Below are 21997 nucleotides of genomic sequence, written 5' to 3' on the forward strand. Positions count from 1 at the left end.
ATGTCTTTGTCTACAGTTTCCACTGAAGAGCACTTTGAATTGCGTGGAATGAAGCTCATTATTATCACAGTGCTATTTTAGGCTGGAGAGTATCTCATAGTTCGTGATATATGTCTAATTCTAGTAAAAAAAATATTAAAAAAATAAAAGGTTTTATAAATGTTTGTGACAGCCAGATTAATAAGGGGAAAAACCCTTTTGTCTAAAAAATGTGGCTGATCATATTCTGTGCTCAATCGTTTTTTGCATGAGAGAAACATTTCATCCTAGAAAACCAACTAGGTTAAAGAAAATACACTACCATTAAAAAGTATTTTAAATACTTTATTTAATCAAATGAAATCAGTAGTGTTCAGCAAGGATGCATTAAACTGATCAAAAGTGACAGTAAATACATTTATAGTGTTACAAAAGATTTCTATTTCAAATAAATGCTGTCCTTTTGACCTTTCGAAGAATCCTGAAAAAAATGTATCACGGTTTCCACCACAATTAAGCAACTCAACATTGATAATAATAATAATAATAAATGTTTTTAAGCATCAAATCATCATATTAGAGTGATTTCTGAAGGATCATGTGACACTGAAGACCGGAGTAATGATGCTGAAAATTCAGCTTTGATCACAGGAATACATGACATTTTAAGATATATTACAATAGAAAAATTATTTGGAATTGCAATAATATTTCACAATATTACTTTTTATGGGCTATTTTTGATAAAATCAGAATGGTGAGCATAAAATCCTAAAAAAAAATTAAAAAAAGTACCGACCTCAAACTTATAACAGTATGTATGACCCAGATGACATCAAATACAGGTTATGGGTTTGATACAGTAAAATCTGGGTCCCTGAGAACCAGAGATCTAAAGCAATGACATTCATACATATTTAAGTGTGGCTTAACTGTGCAAATCCACTGTACGGGCATTTGTGCATGAGATCTGTCTTAGAAGAACTCTCATCTGAAATCTTCAGATGGTGAAGTGTGTTTCCTTCCTCTCATATCTCCATTCCTCTGTTCTCTCTCTCTCTCTCTGTATAGAGAAGACCATTTGTTTCTTTTTTGAGAGTGTATGGATGTTGTAGTGTGTGCTGGGCTGTGAGGTGAAGGGTTTAGATTGAGGGCAGATTTTGGCCAGTTCTGTATGTTTGATATGGTCTGTTATCGATACCGGGCCTGGATGGAGTCGAAATTGTTTGCCGAGTTAATAGCGGTTTGATGATGTCACTGTCAGTGACCTGGGGAAAAATTGACCCCCGTGCGGCAAGAATCGCTAAAATGCCACCCGCGCAATTACCAACTACAGGCCCCAGCGGCCCGCTGCGTTTTGTTTTATGTCCTTCAGAGACACACTCGCACACAAGCTCTTACGCATGGATAAAGACTCAATCCTTCACCGCCTCCCTCCCTCCCGCACACACACACACACACACACATGCATCTTCTAACACACTTATTTACAATCAGAAACGCAAATACTGGTCATTTGCATGCTGTCTGATAAAGCCATACACATTAGGTTTATCAGTGACCTGCATTTAAGTGTGTGTGTGTGTGTGTGTGTGTGTGCCGTCAACAGAAATGGGGCAGTTACTATGACGATGAAATTTCAGGCGCATAATTTATTCATTAAGTGTAAGACAGCATTACATCACCTCGCACTCACTCTTTTCACGATTTAGAGGCACTTTTCCCTTTTTTCATGTCGTTAATGTGGCTTTTGATAGGCCCGTTTGGAAACAGGAAGCTTTTTTGGTTAGTATCCAATAAATGTTGTTGACAATCAGTGGGAGTTTTTATGACGGCGTTTTGCGGCACCTGCCTGCATTTGTAACGCTAACAACTCTCATATGATCTGGAAACCACACAAATGCTTCTAACATCGTTTCTAGGGTGTTTGCGAGCACATCCCTCTTCAACATAACAGTCCAAATAGGCTTGTAGCACATCTATTTGTTTTATCTGTGTATTGTTTTTTTTCTATCCCTTTCTGTCCTTTAAAAAGAAAAGACGGAAGAAGGAGCGGAAAGAGAAAATCCTCAGGAGGCATCTATAATTCATGGCTTAGCTTAGTGGCTGGGAAAGAGCGCCATACTGCTGTTCTGAGCTTTATTTGCTGATATCCCCCTTTTCTCCACACACTTCCACTCACTGGCTTTACACGGACACGGATTGACTTTACACGCAGGCAAAAGTTGGGTCAGCACAGGTGCAGGTGCAGGGTTCAGGGCGCACGGCTCTGGACTCCCTCAAAAATTTGCAGTTCCAACTATTTTTATTCATTTGCCTGAGTTTTTATTTCAATCAAAGTCATTATGCAAAAGCATAATTGGTACACACTCTCATTTGACTTATATTATGCATGCAAATTTGTTTTAAGCATTTCAACTGGCGAGTCAGGACCCCAAATGGGGTTTACCAGACAGGTTTCGCAGACATCGACATAGTGACGTGTGGATTTCATGTTTACCAGATGTGGGCCGGATCTGGATTCCATGTGTACCAGATGTGGGCCGGATCTGGGCCGTGTGGATTCCATGTTTACCAGATGTGGGCCGGATCTGGGCTGTGGGGATTCCATGTATACCAGATGTGGGCTGGATCTGGATTCCATGTGTACCAGATGTGGGCCGGATCTGGGCCGTGTGGATTCCATGTGTACCAGATGTGGGCCGGATCTGGATTCCATGTGTACCAGATGTGGGCCGGATCTGGATTCCATGTATACCAGATGTGGGCCGGATCTGGATTCCATGTGTACCAGATGTGGGCCGGATCTGGGCCGTGTGGATTCCATGTGTACCAGATGTGGGCCGGATCTGGATTCCATGTATACCAGATGTGGGCCGGATCTGGATTCCATGTGTACCAGATGTGGGCCGGATCTGGGCCGTGTGGATTCCATGTGTACCAGATGTGGGCCGGATCTGGGCCGTGTGGATTCCGTGTGTACCAGATGTGGGCCAGATCTGGGCCGTGTGGATTCCATGTTTACCAGATGTGGGCCAGATCTGGATTCCATGTGTACCAGATGTGGGCCGGATCTGGGCCGTGTGGATTCCATGTGTACCAGATGTGGGCCGGATCTGGGCCGTGTGGATTCCATGTGTACCAGATGTGGGCCGGATCTGGGCCGTGTGGATTCCGTGTGTACCAGATGTGGGCCGGATCTGGGCCGTGTGGATTCCATGTGTACCAGATGTGGGCCGGATCTGGGCCGTGTGGATGCCGTGTGTACCAGATGTGGGCCGGATCTGGGCCGTGTGGATGCCGTGTGTACCAGATGTGGGCCGGATCTGGGCCGTGTGGATTCCATGTGTACCAGATGTGGGCCGGATCTAGGCCGTGTGGATGCCGTGTGTACCAGATGTGGGCCGGATCTGGGCCGACACTATGTTGCTGTCTGGGATCGTTCTGATTGGGTCACGGACAGGAGCGACGAGCAGTGCTTAGTGCAAACAATAAAATGCAACTAACCACCAAAGTTAGGATAGTTAAATCAACAGATTTCAGGATTTTTAATAAAAGGGAGAAGAAAATGTTTCCCACATTGTTTGGTTTTGAAACCAGACTTGATCCTGTTTCGGGGCAAATTCTGTCACCTGCGGATAATCAAATTGTTAATAATTTTGCATGTTGTTGGGACTGTGCAGTTCATGGTAAGTTGAATACCTTTCTTTCTTTCCTCTTGTGTGATAAGCAGTTGTGGTGCTGTGTCGGGTCAGCTCTTGATGTCCTGAAGCAGGAGGGGATGGGAAGCACCGGTTTAGTGTTGAACTCAGATGAATGCTGTTCCCTCTCTGTTTGGACTGCTGTCCTCCCGTCATGAATAATAGAGTTGAGGAGTCCCGTGCGTGTGCCATGGCATTGTTCACAGTTTGTGTCACACCAGCGCATGGTTAACTAGGCAAAACAAAAGCTTTTCAATATTTCAGTGAGTTTGAGCTGCACACACGTTCACACACACTGAGACATGCAGAGCTTTGACAAATAACTCATATTTGCATACAACACAATGAAGTTCAACTAACTTTTTAAATTATTTAGAAATGTACTTCATTTGATTTGGATTACGAATGCAACGTTTTTAGCAATGTGCTCTTATTCTAAAATCATAGATGGTCGATTATAAATGATAAAGTCATTGATTAATTGCTTTATTAGTGGAAACCTGACACTGACTTAACTCGCCTTATCTCTTGATTTATTTCATATCAAGAAATTATGATACTATTATTAGCCAGTAAGCAAAAACACTTACTTAATTTAGCTATACCTTTTTAATCATACGAGTAATTTCTACAATGCAGTATAATCATCTTACGTTGTTGGATAAATAAATATTTTATACATATTTTATCAGAATCACAATTACATAATTTAGTGACGATATGAATGAATTAGAAATATTTTCAATTAAGGAGATGGACGCATATAAAATTGGCTATTTCAAGTGTTTCAAACTAAACAAAAATCTTGAGAATATTGTTTAAATTGGTTAAAAAGTACTCTATCTTTCTGTAATCTATTTGATTATTCTTTTGTGTAATAAAAAAATAAATAAAAAAAAGCCATTTCCGTATTTACATCATTCTCCAGGAAGTGACATCATTTTGGAGGGAAAACAGCATCAGTATTAGCAATAGATTTGCTGAATTCTGTGATGTTTAGTGGTTTTATTTGGTTTGTCTCATGCTAGAACATTCAGTCTTGTTTGAGAAAATGATTGAAATTTGTATAATATCAACATTTCTAAATGCTAAAATTATCAAGCAATGAATTTAGCAAGTTATTTCCATCCGGTTTATTTTCTTGCCATTGTGTAAATAATTTTAACAATTAATAAAAAAGCTTTACTTAATGAACTTTAAGTGTCTGAACTTGACCATTTATGAATAACGATTCAACATATATTACAACTTCTTTAACAAAAAACTTACCACGTTTAAAAGGTAAAGCATAACAGATTGACTCCCATCAATTTTCAGCAAAACTAACTGATAAAGACTTATATTAGAAATGAAAAGAATATGGAACATTTGGGATGTGTGACACACACACACACACACACAAGTGTGCTGCAAAATAATTACATTTTCTGCTCAGAGAACCTGACTTGTACTGTATACCTGTTTAGTGGTTATACTTTTTAATGTAAACAAAAAAACATGTGTTTCATGCCAGTATCCGCATAAAATGATGTTATTGACTATGATGTATCCTAAAGAATTAACCACAATGCCTTGCAGGACTCAACTCTTTGCATTTTGATTCTGTTTCATATCCCATCGAGGCGTTTTAGTATTAATGTGCATCTAACAGGAGCTGCAGTGTCTTTGATTCTGGATGGACCCATTGGCCATATATGAAGCCAAAGCTTCTCCCAGCCCTGATTATGGCTCATGGTGGTATTGTTATGCAAATGGCGCTTTGCATTATTGAGCTGAAAGACTGTCAGAGCAAAACAGCCCAAAACTCTAAAGACTAAAGAAATGTGATTAAGCATATAGACACACTCACATTCAAGAAAATGTATGCATTTCACATTGGCCGATAAAGCAGAAGTGTGTCAGTCAGAGAGAGAGAGATTCAGACACTATGGCTCTAACCAGGGGCCCTTAATGGCCCTCACAGCCTCCCGGTGAGTTCCCTGCTAATTACTCACTGCTTAATTGAGCCTGACTCAACATGCTTTAAATGAAACTCACACACTTTTGGCCTCATCCAATCAGAATTTAGATTTGGAGCTATGCGCTTTAAAATATATTGGTTCTGGTGAGAGGTTGTACACTTAATAAGGTATGCATTTGTTTTCATGTGGAGGTTCTGGTCTGAATGGCATCACCCCTTCAGCTCAGCCCTCATGAGATGACCACATTAAATCAATGTATGGATCCTGCCACCTACTGCCAATACTGAAAATCACATCCAACAGCTATTAAGTGAAAAGCAATGTGTGCTATTCATCAACACACTCACACAGGCTTGGGAGATAATGAGGAGATTTACTTTGTGCTTCATAATATTTAAGGATTTCAAAGGCGTTTAATGTTTTACTGTCAAATTGAAACATCTTGCATCTAATATTTGAAATGAAAAAAAAAAATTTTTTTCAACCCATTTAGGTTTTATAACACCTCATTGAATTAATTTGGTTGTGTTCATGCAAAACAAATGTTAGATGTGCTTTAAAACAGAATATTGCTTGTGTTTTTATTCACTGAATAATTTAATCATTGAGTCAAATGAGAATAATCACAAAAAATGTACCTTAATCTATAAATATTATATATAATATGATTATATAAATACAGTAAATCAATATAAATCCAATAAATACATTTAATATATAATATTGAAGATATTGATTAAATAATAACATATACACTAAAACATTTTTAAAGAAATCTTACAGAATGGTAAAGTCTCTAATGCTCACCAAGGCTGCATTTGTTTAATCAAAAATACATTAAGAACAGTTCATTGTGAAATATTATTACAATTTAAAACAACTGTTTTCTTATTGAATATATTGCAAAATGCAATTTATTCCTGTGATCAAAGCTGGATTTTCTTCAGTGTCACATGATCCTTCAGAAATCATTCTGATATGATGATTTGCTGCTCAATAAATATTTCTTATTAAATAAAAGTATTATTATTATTTTGAAATGTTGTGTATTGATCTGTATATTTAATGATACTGTATATTCAATGCACTGTATGTACTGTATGCACTAATACAGAGAGACTGGCCTCTATTGGACATCATCTGCTATTGCACCTACATTAAGTCAAGCAATGGCTGATGTGTATGATTCATTTTTTTTATCTAATTCAGGCATTTCTGATCTGAAGTGTTACCCCAGTGTAAACACACACACACACACACTAGATCGGATGTGCAAAGTTCATTAGCAGCTTTGGTGACAGTATTGACATGTTTCAAACCGTACAGGTCTTCATGTAGATCCAGCACGGTTTAACCACTGGGTTAACAAGCTCTTTGATCCTTAAAATCTCAATATTGCTCATGGAAGCATAAAATGTATTTCTGATCAATGTATTCGATTCATTCGGTTTGACTGTGGCCTTGTTAACCAATCAGGGTTGAGCTCAGCCGCTGGACAGTAGTAGTGGAGCAGTGTTGTGTTTTCCCTTTAAACAGGAGTTAATAACTGTACTCGAGAAGAGAAACACACACACACACACACACAACTTCCACATTACACACCAGGGAACCTTTCCAGACACTTATGTTACACCAAAGTCTCAAAATGAAAGAAACGCCTAGCCGTTATTCAGAGCGCTTAATGATCTCATATCAGGGTGTGTGTGTGTGTGTGTGTTTGAAATTTAGCTGTGGGTAAATAAAGACAACAGCACAGCGCTGTAGTCATCCACAGGGGTTGATCTTTACGGCTCTCAGATCGCCTGTTCACACTCAGTTTGAGGATCCACAGTTATGGCACACGATGACTGTTGGTTTAGCGCTCAGACTTGTTAGCAAGTGAACGCACAGGCTGCTTTTATGCTTTTGCGTCAGATCAGAGCCTGTTTCTTGAGGTTTTGACAGGTTTGTTGGACACGTAGATGTCATTATACTTTAGATTCTAATCCCAGAGGAAGGAACATTGTTTTGATCAGATGTTGCTCAGGAGATTTTAAGCCAGCATGAAATCAAAACTGACCATTTTTTTTAGGGAATATTGCAGTGTTTATTATAAATGAATTATCTGTGCATGCACATCATTATTTTCTTTTAAATTCATGTGACCTCGTGACCTCAAATCAAAATAAGATCTCTGATGCTTCTCTTGCTGATGACATGTTTACTGGCGCGAGGGCGGGGCAACCTGTCACTCACATGAGTTCGACCAATAGCAAGCCACAACCATCCAATCAATTTCCTATTGGACTAAATCAAGTCCCGCCCTACATTTTTTCTTGTTCCCATTAGCCATTTTACTTGGATATGCATATGCGTCACAATAGGGAAGAAAAGACTTTCGCAACTTCAGTTTTGCCGAATTTAAAGGTAGGTATGCGATTTTTGGAGAGACTAGCTTTGAAAGCATAAGATCCCGCCCTCCCAAAGAGAGTCTCAGAGCGTCTGCAAAACCATGCCTACTTCAAATCACACATAATAATGAACATAAAAAACTTAGATAGCTCTGACCTGTACCACCTGACTGCTGCAGATTCATTTCGCCGTTGATAGTGTCCCAGAGAGCAAAATAGTGTCGGCCTAGATCCGGGCCACATCTGGGGATTCCACGCGTACCAGATGTGGGCCGAATCTGGGCCGACATTATGTTGCTGTCTGGGGTTGCCATTTGAGTCATGATCCGCTCCAAGTATAACGTCACTGGTTTCCATTTCTTCCAAATTACGATAGTTATGTCGCAAACGCAAAGCTTAAAAGCTAAAGACCTGGGCCCGTATTCATAAAGATTCTAAGAATCCTCTAAGAAAACTCTTTATTTAGCTTAAAAACTTTTACGTAGGAGTCTTAGCTTAAAAGCGATTCGGGACCGATCTGAGAGCAACTCTGAGTAAGGAAAAGACAAAAACTTTCATCTTAGTAAGGAGGCGGGGTTGACCCCGTTGCTATGTATGACACAAACTTTTGAAGACTGTGATTGGTTGGTTGTCCAAGAAAAAAAAAAAATGTGATTTTAAGTTTATGGTCTATTCTAAGCCTTCACTTTGAAATTACATGCGTAATTTTTCCTATTTGACCGTTCTCACACACTCACACACTCACACACACACACACACACACACACACACACACACACACACACACACACACACACACACACACACACACACACACACACACACACACACACACACACACACACACACACACACACACACATTATATATGCATTTACCATGCTGTTAATTTCCTATAAGGTATTTGCTTGGCTTAGAATGATAAAAATTGTTCCACTCTTTCCAATTACACTGATTGCTGGCATGTCTATTTAAGTGGTTTGAATGTTGGTTTTAATGTATCAATCATGGAATTTTCCCAGTTGCCAAATATCGTAATGTAGTGATTACTTTCATTTCTGGCGCTATGGCATTTCTGTGCTGTATCGGAGATATTAGCGTGTCTCTAATATTATCTGTCACAAACATGATCCCTGCACGATCTAATCTATAGCGTCTTATTAACTCACTGTTATACATTGTCTGCAACACATTTCTTCTCATTCTTCGTCTTTCTGCCATGTTCTCCTCTGCTAAAGAAACTCTTAAGCCTCTTAAAAGTCCTTGTCCGTGCTCCTAACAAATTTGACCTTAAGACCTCTTTTAAGGGTTAAGATGCTTTCTGAATTACTTTTTCTTTACTAGGATTTTTTCTTTAATTGTAAGAGTAAACGCCCACATTTCTAAGAATTTTCTTAGAATTTTGTCACTAGGAGCTACTCTTTGCATTAAGATTCTTTATGAATACGGGCCCTGAAGTCTCCAATTGCTCTCACATTGCTATGTAGAATAAATAATTGACATTTCAAAGATATGCCATTTGTGATTTTTATGTCTGATAGAATAAATGTTGCTCAATATCTTTTCTTTATCTCTGAACCTTGCTGTATTGAACCTTTTGTGTCGTCTAATAGGCAAACAAAAGCTTTGACGCGTCTCATTCAGCTCATTGGAAACTCTTCATTGCTCAGGCTTCATTCAGGTCAGCTTGTTAAGTGGCTAATTACACTGCAAACACAATAACGTCTGACACGGGACGCTTGTGAGGGAGGGACCCGGAAACTCTTCAGATAGCGGACACACACACACACACACACAAGTACATTAGCAAGTCCTCATGTATAGGGGCGTGGCCTGAAACCTGAACACACACCACAAAATAAGGACTTTGGGTACTCATAATGTAGGTCAAACCATACACACACACACACACACACACACACACACACACACACACACACACACACCCCTGGCCCACACTTACAGTTTAGAGCGAGTTTCACCTTAAAAAGCCTTTATTCGATCCACAAGCTGAGAATATGGGAGATGAATGAAGCTAAAATGTTGTTGATAATTATTCTTTTTGCAATATCCAATATGTTGATATTGATATTTTCCATTGCCATTGTTGCCGATTAGAATCAACATGTTTAATGTAAGGACTAAAACCTTAGAAATCAAGTAAAAAAAATTTTTTTTTTTAAATCAAGGCATGGTTTTTCTCTAAACAACATTATTGGAATATTATCACAAATAATATTTATTTGTTTATTTATTCATTAATTCATAGAAATCTTCATATAATTTGTTGCCACAAACAAACAGTTGAATCTTAACTCATTCTTACGAGCTGATTCTCGGAAGTGAATCAAACTTTCAACTTGTAATGTTTTGTTTGCTTTTGAAGTCGATGTGAAGCACAGTTTGAAACCCATTTTTCTTGCATAATTGGAGAAACGGGATTCCCAGACAGCAACAGTGTCGGCCCAGATCCGGCCCACATCTGGGGCATGTGGATTCCATGCGTACCAGATGTGGGCCGACACTGTCTGGGTATTCAGTAAGAAAAAAAGCTAGATATTGCTTTATCTAGATATTGTCGAGACTATATATTGTCGTTAAAAAGTAAGCGTTACATATTAGAACGGAGCCAGGCGGATGCAGGAAAGGACAAACAAGAGACTTAGTGACATCAAACATAAAGCTGCATTTTAATAAAAGCTTATGAAGACAATCATTTGTTTTCCTTTATCACTTGGGTAGAGGAATCATGCACATTAAGATAACTAAAAATAATAACGTGCATTAAAAAATAAATAATTAAACAGGGTCCATTTTAATTTCATGTTGCGTTTAAATCAGTGGCGCTATTAAAACCTTGTCTTGTGAAACCAGTCTAACCACACGGCCTCTAGGAAATTGAACGGCCAAATAAAAAACCATTGCAAACTTTGTATAAAATCCTTGCAAACTACCGTGAATATTCAAAATATCACCCCGGCCCTAGATGAGAGCATTTATACAAAATCTAATCTGAGATTCCTTCATCTGAAATGAAATACAACCAAATTTGTGCTGAGACACCCAGCGTTCCCTACATACACAAATAGTCCAGAGCCTCCAGACAGCGTCTGAATTAATCTTAACAACAGCATGACAAACACTGCTTATTGATACCGAGAGCCTGTGGGAATGAAAGACATGTATGTGAGGAGGACAGGAGACGCTCTGCTCTTTGTTGACAAAGTTGGGTAATTAGGGGCAAGAGCCCATTAAAGGAGAATATTCAAAGGGTGATAAATGGCTTTAATAAAGGAGCAGTGTATCCCTTTAACAGAGACAAATCCTCCCCATCTTTCTCATGCGCTGATAAAACACGCCACACAGACATCTCTTTCATCTCACCTGCCCTGGACCCAAAGCACTTCTGCGTGTGTTTCTGCTCGTGTTTTTACAAACTAACACTATATCGCGAGCGTGGCGTGCTTTTCTCAGATATAAATCTTGTACACGGAGCGCACAGACATTAATTAGGCCCATAAAAGCCTCTTTTTGCTCGCTGGGTAGAAATCTGACAAGCCAAACACTTTAAAGTTTTGTGAATCATCTCTTGCAAATTGGGCGGCGAGGAAGCTCGCAGGCCGAGAGGAAACAGCAAAGAGAAGCTCTTTTATGAGTCCGGCAGGCTGGCCGGAGCGCCATAGCACATCTCTTTTAGGGCCTGTCGGAATATCCACACAAAAGCCTAGAGACAAACCTGAAGAAAACTGAAAAACAAGGACAAATGAGAATGAATGGATGGGTTATGTCTGGTATTGCCATACTAGTACTACCTGAACTGGGATGCATAGTGTGTGGCATTTTCTGCAAGCATGCACACTGTATATTTGCCGAAATATGTAGTATACAGCAGAACATACTGAAATTATAAGGTCAAGTAGTGTGCATTGCATTGTGGCATTTGCAATGTGGGTGTATGTGTACAGCATATTTGGCACAATGTAGTAGGTCATCCTGTTATATCATGCAAACCAAACTGGAAATTCACATGCTGTGTTCAAACAAATCAACAGCAGAAAAATATAGTAGATAGTTTATCAGTAAGTGGTTTTCTGAATGTATAACAGATGCATGAAATTCTCTGACAATACACGTGTAGACTTCTGCTGTTTGAAATATTAATCTTTGCATGCTGCATACAACTTTGCATAGTATTTAAAAATAAAATAATAATACAAAAAAATTAAAAATTATATATATATATATATACACAATGCCTACTAACATAGTAAAAAGAATAATAATACTTTTATTCAGCAAGGAGACATTTACAATGTTAAAATCTATTTCTATGCTTTTGTTTTGATCTGTTTGCATCAAAAAAATCTTGACATTTTATCCTGAAATGTATCATGGTTTCCATGAAAATAGCAGCACAACATTGATAATAATCAGAAATGTTTCTTGAGCAGCAAATCATCATATTAGAATGATTTCTGAAGGATCATTTGACACTGAAGACTGGAGTAATGATGCTGAAAATTCAGCTTTGATCACAGGAATAAATTACGTTTCAAAATACGTTAAAACAAAGCAGTTATTTTAAATTGTAATAATATTTCACAACATTACTGTTTTTACTGTATTTTTGTTCAAATAAATGCAGCCGCGTTGAGCAGAAGAGACGTCTTTCACAAAAAAAATCTTGAACAGTTGTGTTCACACTTCTATATGTTTACATACATATATACATACACAGTATATCACTATATATATATATATATATATATATATATATATATATATAGAGAGAGAGAGAGAGAGAGAGAGAGAGAGAGAGAGAGAGTATAATATATCTTTTAATCTTAATCTAATCTATTCCATTGTGTTTAAAATAAAAAATAATAAGATCAAATGAAAGTATCTTCACTTGTTAAAAATAAGACTACAGGGAACCAGATTTGCTAGAATATATATTTACTACGGTGTATTTGATACTGATTGCATATTTTAGAAAACCTGGAATGCTGTATTGACCAGCATCAAGGACACTAACTAACTAACTAACGAGTAGCATGTAGTAAGCTGTATATCACACTGACTGAACACATCCAGTGAAACGTGTGTGTGTGTCAGTCACTGTGTAGAGATCAGGCTGTTCTGTATTCAGTGTGTGAGGAGCTGGAGTGTGTGAGGTCTCCATCAAAGCATGAGTCTCACACCTGCACTTCCACACAGGGCTTCATCTGCCATGACACCCGTCCCGTCCCGGACCCTCAGACCCTCTCCAGGGCACGGCGGACCCTGACACACCGGAGAGATCACGTCACCTTCCTGAAAACACACACGGCCAATTAAAAACAGATGAAACACTAATGAACCTCCACCTCTCCATCTCTCTCTCTCTCTGTCTGTCCTTCTCCTTTTCTTTCTATCTTCAGGTTCTTCGCTCAGTGATGATTGACAGGAATTGATCTTCTCAAGGTTCAACTCATCAACTGAATGACAGCTACAGATCAAATATGATATGAATGGTAAGATAATATGGTCCTTTTTTAACCCTTTCACATAATGGGCAAAAAAAAAAAAAAAACTAACAATTGAGTCTTTTGTGTTTAAAGGGAAAGTTCATCCGAAAATCCTGTCCTTTATTACTCACCCTCACACAAATGAAGATCTTTCTGATGAAATCTGAGCTTTCTGTCCCTCCGTTGACAGTCTACACAACTGTGACTCCCGAGGTTTAACCTCAGTTTGAACTCTCCCAGCCAGGGCAACTTTTTTTTACAAAAAATGTTGTGGCCCCAGAATATTTTGTTGTATGAATATCTGAATATATCAAAAGAAATAGCAGAGCCTCTGCTTTTAAACATTTTATTCTAGCTTCTTGCATCCTTTTTTTTAATCAATATGAATGTGGGTAAGGTTCATTAAAAAGTAAAAAAAATTACAAAAAGCTGAGAAAATTGCTTTTTTCTTTTCTTTTTTTTTTTAAAGACCACAGTGGGCACAAGCAATGCTTCTATCACTTGTTTCTGCTTCTTCGCCTGTGTTTTGAGAAGATGAATAATAGCTTCCCTACGGTTTAACATGGAAAATTCCATCAATGGCGGTTAAGAAGAAGTTAAGAAGCGACGAGAGTGCTTTGTTGGTGCTCTTGTGAACGCATTGCAGATTAATATTTAGAAAATAAAGTGGTAAATTATGTGTTTTTGCGCAAACAAAGCACACTTTGCTTCATTAAATTGAGGTTAAACCACGGGAGTCACTGGATTACTTTAACGATGTCTTTACTACCTTTCTGGGTCTTGAAAGTGGTAGTTGCGTATGGCAATGGAGGGACAGAAATCTCTCAGATTTCATTAAAAAATCTTAATTTGTGTTCCGAAGATGAACGAAAGTCTTACAGGTTTGAAACAACATGAGGATGAGTAAATAATGACAGATTTGTTTTTGGGTGGGTGAACTATCCCTTTAATTAAATTTTTAGGCAAACACTTGTGAACTTCCTACTGCCATTTTGAGGTGTTTAACTTTGTCAAGTGGACGAGATAAGTTTATTTGAACAGACCCTCGACTTTGACTGAGGGAGCGAGTCTACTCATACTGTATGTACACTTCAGGCAGATCCATAGACCACAATGCAACACGATTGTGACGTCACAACAGCATCTCGGTGCTCACACTTAATTTACCCAAAAGTGATCAAGGGAGTTTCCATTTAAACACATTTCGAGGGTTCCAACAGTAGTGGCCACTCGTGCAACATAAGCAATGACACTTCCGAGTGAACGAGACAGATGGAAGTTAGTGAGAGAAGGGCATAAAAAGGCCGCAGTGGTCCGTCATCTTAACCCACAGCTAAAGTAGATCGGCAGGTTAACAACTTTTACCAATTTACACACAATTATAAACTCATGTCGAGAGTCATTTTGCTTTCTCCCCACCAACAGGCAACTTCCAGATTAATAATTCAGTTTAATAATCAAGTCCCATTAGTGGCAGTAATACTCACATCTATAAACTGTGGCCGTCATGACACTGACTCAAGCTCCTCCTGACTTACATAACCTTTATTAGTCAGGAATGGTGTCAGATACCTTTCCAAAATAATGGCAAACATGATAAGTGACAGTATTATCTGGGATACTTAACGTAATGCTCCTAACTCCATAGCATGAAATGATCCACTCAATAATGACAAGAGTAATGAAACGCATCGTGTTTTGAAAGCTAGCAGCATCTGTTTTCCGCATGTTAGCGATCTCCTCTTCCAGCGAGGGACGTAATTAACCTTGCTTATAGAAAGGTTGCCTATTTGAATTACTGCGTTTTTGTTATTTAGGAAGAAAATCATTTTCTCGGCTTCATATTGGATGAAATATTGCCTGAGACATAATTTTTATTCGGAAGCAGCTCGGCGCGAGATATTATTTAAATTACCTCTCCTTGGGCTAAATTCTGCTGAAATATCTCCAGTTTGATTTATCATGCAGTCACAGTGAGAGAATGAAGCATATGAGGGTTTTATTACGTCTGCGCTCCTGCATAAAATGAGTCTGACTGAATCCTGCAGTCACATTTGGACACTCGATGTGAATTATTACAGACACAAGCCTGTCCACCTGCCAATTAGACCCGCTTCATAATTCAAGCTGATTTAAATATTGTGATTTGTCTCTTTGCTCTGTCAGCCTTAGGTTTGTAGGTGATAATACATTTTGTTGTTGTGTTTTTACAGGAAACTTGCACTTATCTGTCTAAAAGATTCCGCTAAAATGCTTTGACGAATATAAATTGTACATGCACAACCATTCAAGTGGATAAAGAAATTAATATAAGTTTATTCAGCATGAACGCATTAAAATAAGCAAAAAAAAGTTTCAAATTATTACTTTTTATTCATCAAAGAATCCTGAAAAAAAGCTGCATCGCCGTTTCCATAAAAATATGAAGCAGCACAACTGTTTTTAACAGTGATTATAATAAGAAATATTTCTTGAGTAGCAAATCATCATGATTTCTGAAGGATCATGTGACACTGAAGACTGGAGTAATGATTATAATATTTCACAATCTTACTGTTTTTTTTATTTTATTTTTAAACGCAGCCTTGATGAGCAGAAGAGACTTCTTTAATTAAAAATCTTACCCACCCAAACTTTTGAACGTTAGCGTATATGTGGGTCTCATGGTTATTTTTCTTTCATTTTTTAGTTATGTCTACTCAAACTACATAAAACAGTCTTTTTGTAATCCAGTTGTAGATTTCAGTGCACAGATAATTATTACTGTATTTTACGAGCTGATAAGCGATAAGCAAACAATTCAGACTTTGTGAAAACTCAATTTCCCATTATTCAATTTTAACGCGAGGCCATAAAGCTGCAGAATCAGTTGTGACATGTTGCCCTTTAAGACTGTCATGTTATATTACCTTGCAGATCACATTTCATGAGTGTCTCATTAAAATAAACTCGGTGTGTTTTATGTGCACGTAACAGACAGATGTTGAGCTTTTAAAGTGTGATGAGACAGTCCTCGAGGACACATCAGGACATTTGTCTGGACTGTCATATTCAGGGTCTCAGAGTGGGAGAAGTTTCGAAACTGATGAAATCTCAGCACATGTTGTAGTTTGCATATTTTGTCAAAATGAAGTCAAAAGATGTCGCTTTGTGTTTGTTAATCGTTTATGGATCACGTTCATAGTTAATGTGATTTCTGCTAGGACTCCTGTGTGAACTTGAGGACAACTGACATCATACAGCTACTAAGATCACCAAAAGTCAGTCATTTATATACATAACGTACAGTATTTCAAATAGAGGTATTAATATCAAATTTCCACAGGTCTTTATTTAGCAGTTTTGTTTGCAGCTTCATAGACAAGTATTCCTTAATATGTTCATCTTTATGCCCCTAATATATATATATATATATTTTGCAACTTAAAGCAACACCAAAGCACTTTTCCTCTTCGGTCCCCCTACAGGTTGGAAGCGGAATTGTCCATTACCGCTGTCGTAAATAATTTAGCCTACCGTTGCACACATGCTATTTGTTTATCCAGCACCGGCTTTGGAAATAACAATGTCCACAGACAAGGTAGAGTATGTTGCATGATTTTATGAAAGTATGATGTATTGCGACATCAGAAACGAAGAAAAACAAAATGACATTGCTTGCTATTTTTTTTGCTATTGTAACACTTGCCGTAAAGCAAGTCAAATTTGTAGTTTCTTATGTCTCATTCGAACTACAGATCCGCTACCCGATCTGGCAAATTTGCATAGTGCGGTTATAGCCAAGCGGCAACCTCCCTGTCTCTCTCTTGAAACCAACACGGAAGTGAATTAAACGGCAATTCATCAACTGGCCACTTGAGGCTGGCTGCAAAAGTGAGTCAAATCTGCATCTCCCCCATGTTAAAATGCCCAACTTTACAGCAGAAAAAAACACGTTTACAGCCTGGAGCAAAAAGTGGCTTTGGTCTATACAGCTAATTTTGCCCTTCATGACGACTGTGAGGGGGGTGATTTTTTTTTATAACTCATCCATTTAAGTTATATTAAGCCTTACATTTCTGCATAATTAAGGGTGTGCCCACTTTTGAGTGGCAGGTGGATTCCCGCTGCTATGGTCATTAGTCATCATTAGCCATTTGTCTGCTGTCTGTTAGCCATAACGTTAGGGTTTTTCGCCCATTTTCGTTTATCTGGGAGTGACGCACTGCCAAGATGGCGACGGTCGGCTACGCCCACTTTAGGCTTCAAAAACGGTCTTCAGAAACCTACGGGTGACGTCACGGACACTACGTCCATATTTTTTTACAGTCTATGGTTACAGCCAATAGAGGGTTGCAAAGCGAATGCAGAAGTGCCGTTCACCCTATTACGATTTGATGAACCACTCAAACCATTTTGGAAACATTATTTTAAGGTACAAAAGAATCTTTGTTGTTGCTTTAAACTAATCATTTTCATTAATTGAAATAAAATATGTATCTTATATGAAAAACTTCCGGTAAAATCTCAACAACATTTATCATATGTGCCAATGTCTTATGAACAGTATTTTTATGTTAAAATTATTTTTTATTTTTTTAATTGTTTATTCACAGTTACATGTTTTTCATATTTTACACTCGACACAAAAAAATTCGGATTTCAAAAATACAGGAAAAATCTGTAAAAATAAAACAGTAAAATAACATATATATATTTTTACAGTGTAGAAATATTGCCTTTGCAACTAACTGAAATAATGTTTAAGTTGAAGTACTAAAACTTAAAAATAGAGCTAGTTTTTTTTTTTTTTTTTTTTTAATCTTTAAAAAAAAACACATGAAAATTGACTAAAACTTGAAATGAAATTATAAAAATGAAAGCTAATTCAAAATATGAATTTCAAAGCATCAGATACAAAGTATCACACCCAGTGGCATCAACAAATGCTGCTTAATCTTAATAATACACAAATAATACTAAAATAGCACTGGAGTAAACCAAAGGTGACTCTGGTGAGGAATGAAAAAAATAGCTGAATTAACGAATTTGAGCAAAAAAAAAAAAAAAAACTTACACTTATTACAAAAAAAACCCTTTGAGTTCGACCTGCCAGTCAGGAATCCAAGTGTTCCTTCTAATGACCCTCATGAAGCCAGTGGAAGAGGCCCGGGACCCTCGGCCCTCGGCCCCGCACTGAATTATTGAGCGTGTCGTGGAGGCTCTGTCCACACAATGAATTACAATGTGAATCCTGCTCTAATTATGACTCTTTCAGATGGCAGACGGGGGAAAATTGAACCTGAATATTTCATAATCTGCATCTCCTCTTCAAATGAGAGATCATTTTGGAATCGCATGCTAATTTTTGTCACGGCCATGAGTTCCCAATAACAGTAATTGGAAAAGTCTCTGAAGGAGTCGCTCATTACAGCCGGAAATGATTAGTGCTGATGAAAACTACAGTAAACCTCCTCTTTATACCAGCTGTTGTCATTTTCTGCTCCATAACCGTTTATGAATATAGGCCTAAGTTAATATTTAAAAAAAAAATGACAAATGTCTGTACTTGTAGCAGAAAACGACATGAACATCCCTTACAAAAATTCAACACACAACCATAGTTTATAAAAAATTATTTTCAATTTTCTTTTTAATTTCAGTTCAAGTTTTAGTAATTGTGTTTTTGTTGTTTTTATAATGACAATATCATTCTTATATTTGGTTATAGTTCAAGTTAAACTAAATGAAAATGGAAAATGTTGCGTTTTTTTTTTAATGGTTTTAGATTTAGTTTGAGTTAAAATAACCCTGTCATCTACATTAAATACAATTATGTCTTGGATAATCTCCTTCTGTCATATTTGTCGGTTCATTCACAATGCATTGAGTATTAAGATGAGATGATTATCAGTATAATGCACTCTGACTCTTCTCGTAGAATGCCAGTGTTGTTTTGAAGTTATCGGTTAACTGAGTATTGACTCTCCCCTGTGTGTTGTTCTGTTTGTCTGTTTGTGTGTGTGTGTGTGTGTGTGTGTGTGTGTGTGTGTGTGTGTGTGTGTGTGTGTGTGTGTGTGTGTGTGTGTGTGTGTGTGTGTGTGTGTGTGTGTGTGTGTGTGTGTGTGTGTGTGTGTGTGTGTGTGTGTGTGTGTGTGTGTGTGTGTGTGTGTGTGTGATGAGAGCGAGAGGTTACAGTTAAGGTCACTGTTAATGCTCACGGGACACTACAAATAAACCAACTGGAGCAAGAACAAGGTGCATGTCTAAATTTTACATGTTGTGGAATGTCAAAGCCATGAATTAATAAAGATCAGATAAAACCCTTTGTGTGTGTGTGTGTGTGTGTGTGTGTGTGTGTGTGTGTGTGTGTGTGTGTGTGTGTGTGTGTGTGTGTGTGTGTGTGTGTGTGTGTGTGTGTGTGTGTGTGTGTGTGTGTGTGTGTGTGTGTGTGTGTGTGTGTGTGAGTCACTCAGTCTTTTAACCCCAGTCAGAGATGTCAGAGCTCCTCGAGGTAAAGCAGAAGGAAGTGAAGGACAGGGAGAGAAACAAGTAAAGCTGTAGGAAAACAGCAGTGAGGTCAGAGGGACGTGAAAGATCTTGTTTGTAAGTAAAGATCTGAAGGTGTGCAGATGTAGTGCAAGCTGATGGACTGAAAGAGGCCTTCAGAGACCAGTAATCTAAAAGTCTAGTTTAAAATATATAAAATAACACTTCAGTATGTGTTTGAAAAATGTTATTTTAAAATTCTAATACTCAATTGGTGTAACCATGCAGTAAAATAAATAAATATTTATTTATTTATTTATATATATTTATAACACATACATTTTGTATTTTTTGTATTCACATACATATGTATTTATATACATACATATTTATATACATACATAAACACACTTAAATCTTGAATAGATGTAAGTGCTGTTCACTACTGTTCAAAAGTTTGCGGTAAATATTTTTTTTTCATGTTTTTGAAAGAAGTTTCTAATGCTCACAAAGGCTGCATTTTTTTTATTAAATAATATTTTGTAAAATATGTATTGTGATTTTTTTTCTTACAATAAAAAAAATAAAAAAATAAAAAATCTATTTTAATAGATGTAATAAAAATGTAATTTATTCCAGTTATGGCAACGTTGAATTTCCAGCAGCCATAAATAAAATGTAATTAAAAAAAATAAATAATACAATTAATTTCCTTAAATAAAACACTTACTGACCCCATCTTTGAACAGACGTTTACTATAACCCTATGTTGTATAAACCCAATGTTGATCGTAATGTTGACATTTCACAACTTATCGAATTCATTCACATTTTAATACTTCGAAAATAGTTCTAGTTCTTTAGAAAAATTTAAAGAAAGCAAAACATTGATCTGAAGAACCCATAATGAAAAAAGAACCATTTAAAATTTTACATACTACATCTGTGGAAGTCACATGACCAAAAAATGGCCAAATAGAAGCCAACTTTTACAGTTCCTCCAGAACCAAAGCAACCAGCTTATACTGCGTTCATGCCATGTCATAACTACCGTAATTACAGGATGGCGACCCGTGACGTCCTACCCGGAGCTGTTGACGTCCTCAGACTCGGATATCTGTGTTTCTATATCAGCACAATCAACGCTGAAATTAAGCCGCAGCAGTCAGGTGGTACAACTACAGCTCTGGAAGATGTTTACGGTCATTATTACTGTCATTTTTTGTGCTTTGCGATTACGTGTCGTCTTTAGTGATGCTTTACAGACTGGCTGTGTGTGTTTTGAAGGAGGTTTTGGAGATGCTCTGAAGGAAGTGTTTGCTAGCTATTGCTAGCCTCTCTGAAATTGCCTACCCTACCTTTAAAATGTCATAATTACTCCATTTTGGGCTTGTCTCATTCTCAGATTTTTGAATCTCTCTCTCTCTCTCTGTGTAAATTCCCATTGTTAGCAGATGTTTCCATGTGAAAGAGGTTCTGTCTATATAATGAAATGCAGCAAAGGGCTCTTGGCCTTTTTGTAACTCAAGTTGGCCCATGATGCTAAGAGTGACCAAAACTCTTAGCATCATGTATTTTAATTAGGGATGGGGCCGATCCGATCCAGTATCGGTATCGGGACCGATACCAGCGTAATTCACGTATCGGATTTTCCCGATCCAACCTGCGGAGATATCCGATATCCTTGAGTCATGTCTGCGCTTTAACGTTGTCTGCTGAAATGACTCCAAAAGTGATTCCCGCCGGCTAGTCTGCTAGCTGGCTGCAAACTGCGGAATGGATTTCCTGAACGGAGGCGCGGCTCAATGAGACACAGAGTTATGATACACGCCACCGCTCAGGAAATCCATTCCGCAGTTTGCGGCCGCTGTGTGGAAATTCTTCACACTGGAAACACCGCAGAGCAAGACAGCAAAATGCAATGTTTGCAAAGCCGTAATTCAGAGCTCGTTGAAGCTCCCTCGCGTCGTACAACACAACGAATGCAATCA

General features: G+C 37.8%; 2 long non-coding RNA genes across 2 annotated transcripts in view; both read left to right on the plus strand.

Annotated features, from left to right (window-relative positions):
* Window positions 1-18322, plus strand: part of LOC309513887 — a 45313-nt gene extending 26991 nt beyond the window's left edge. Inside the window, exon 3 of the long non-coding RNA XR_014211548.1 lies at window positions 13452-18322. This is a non-coding gene — a long non-coding RNA (uncharacterized lncRNA). The remainder of the gene's footprint in view (window positions 1-13451) is intronic.
* A 967-nt stretch (window positions 18323-19289) lies between these two features.
* LOC309513901 lies at window positions 19290-20307 on the plus strand. Its single transcript, XR_014211555.1, has 2 exons — window positions 19290-19572; window positions 19701-20307. It is a non-coding gene; the product is annotated as an uncharacterized lncRNA (long non-coding RNA).
* The last annotated feature ends 1690 nt before the right edge of the window (window positions 20308-21997 follow it).

Source organism: Leuciscus leuciscus (assembly GCF_965113295.1).
Source record: "Leuciscus leuciscus genome assembly, chromosome: 14".
NCBI classification, from domain to species: Eukaryota; Metazoa; Chordata; class Actinopteri; order Cypriniformes; family Leuciscidae; genus Leuciscus; species Leuciscus leuciscus.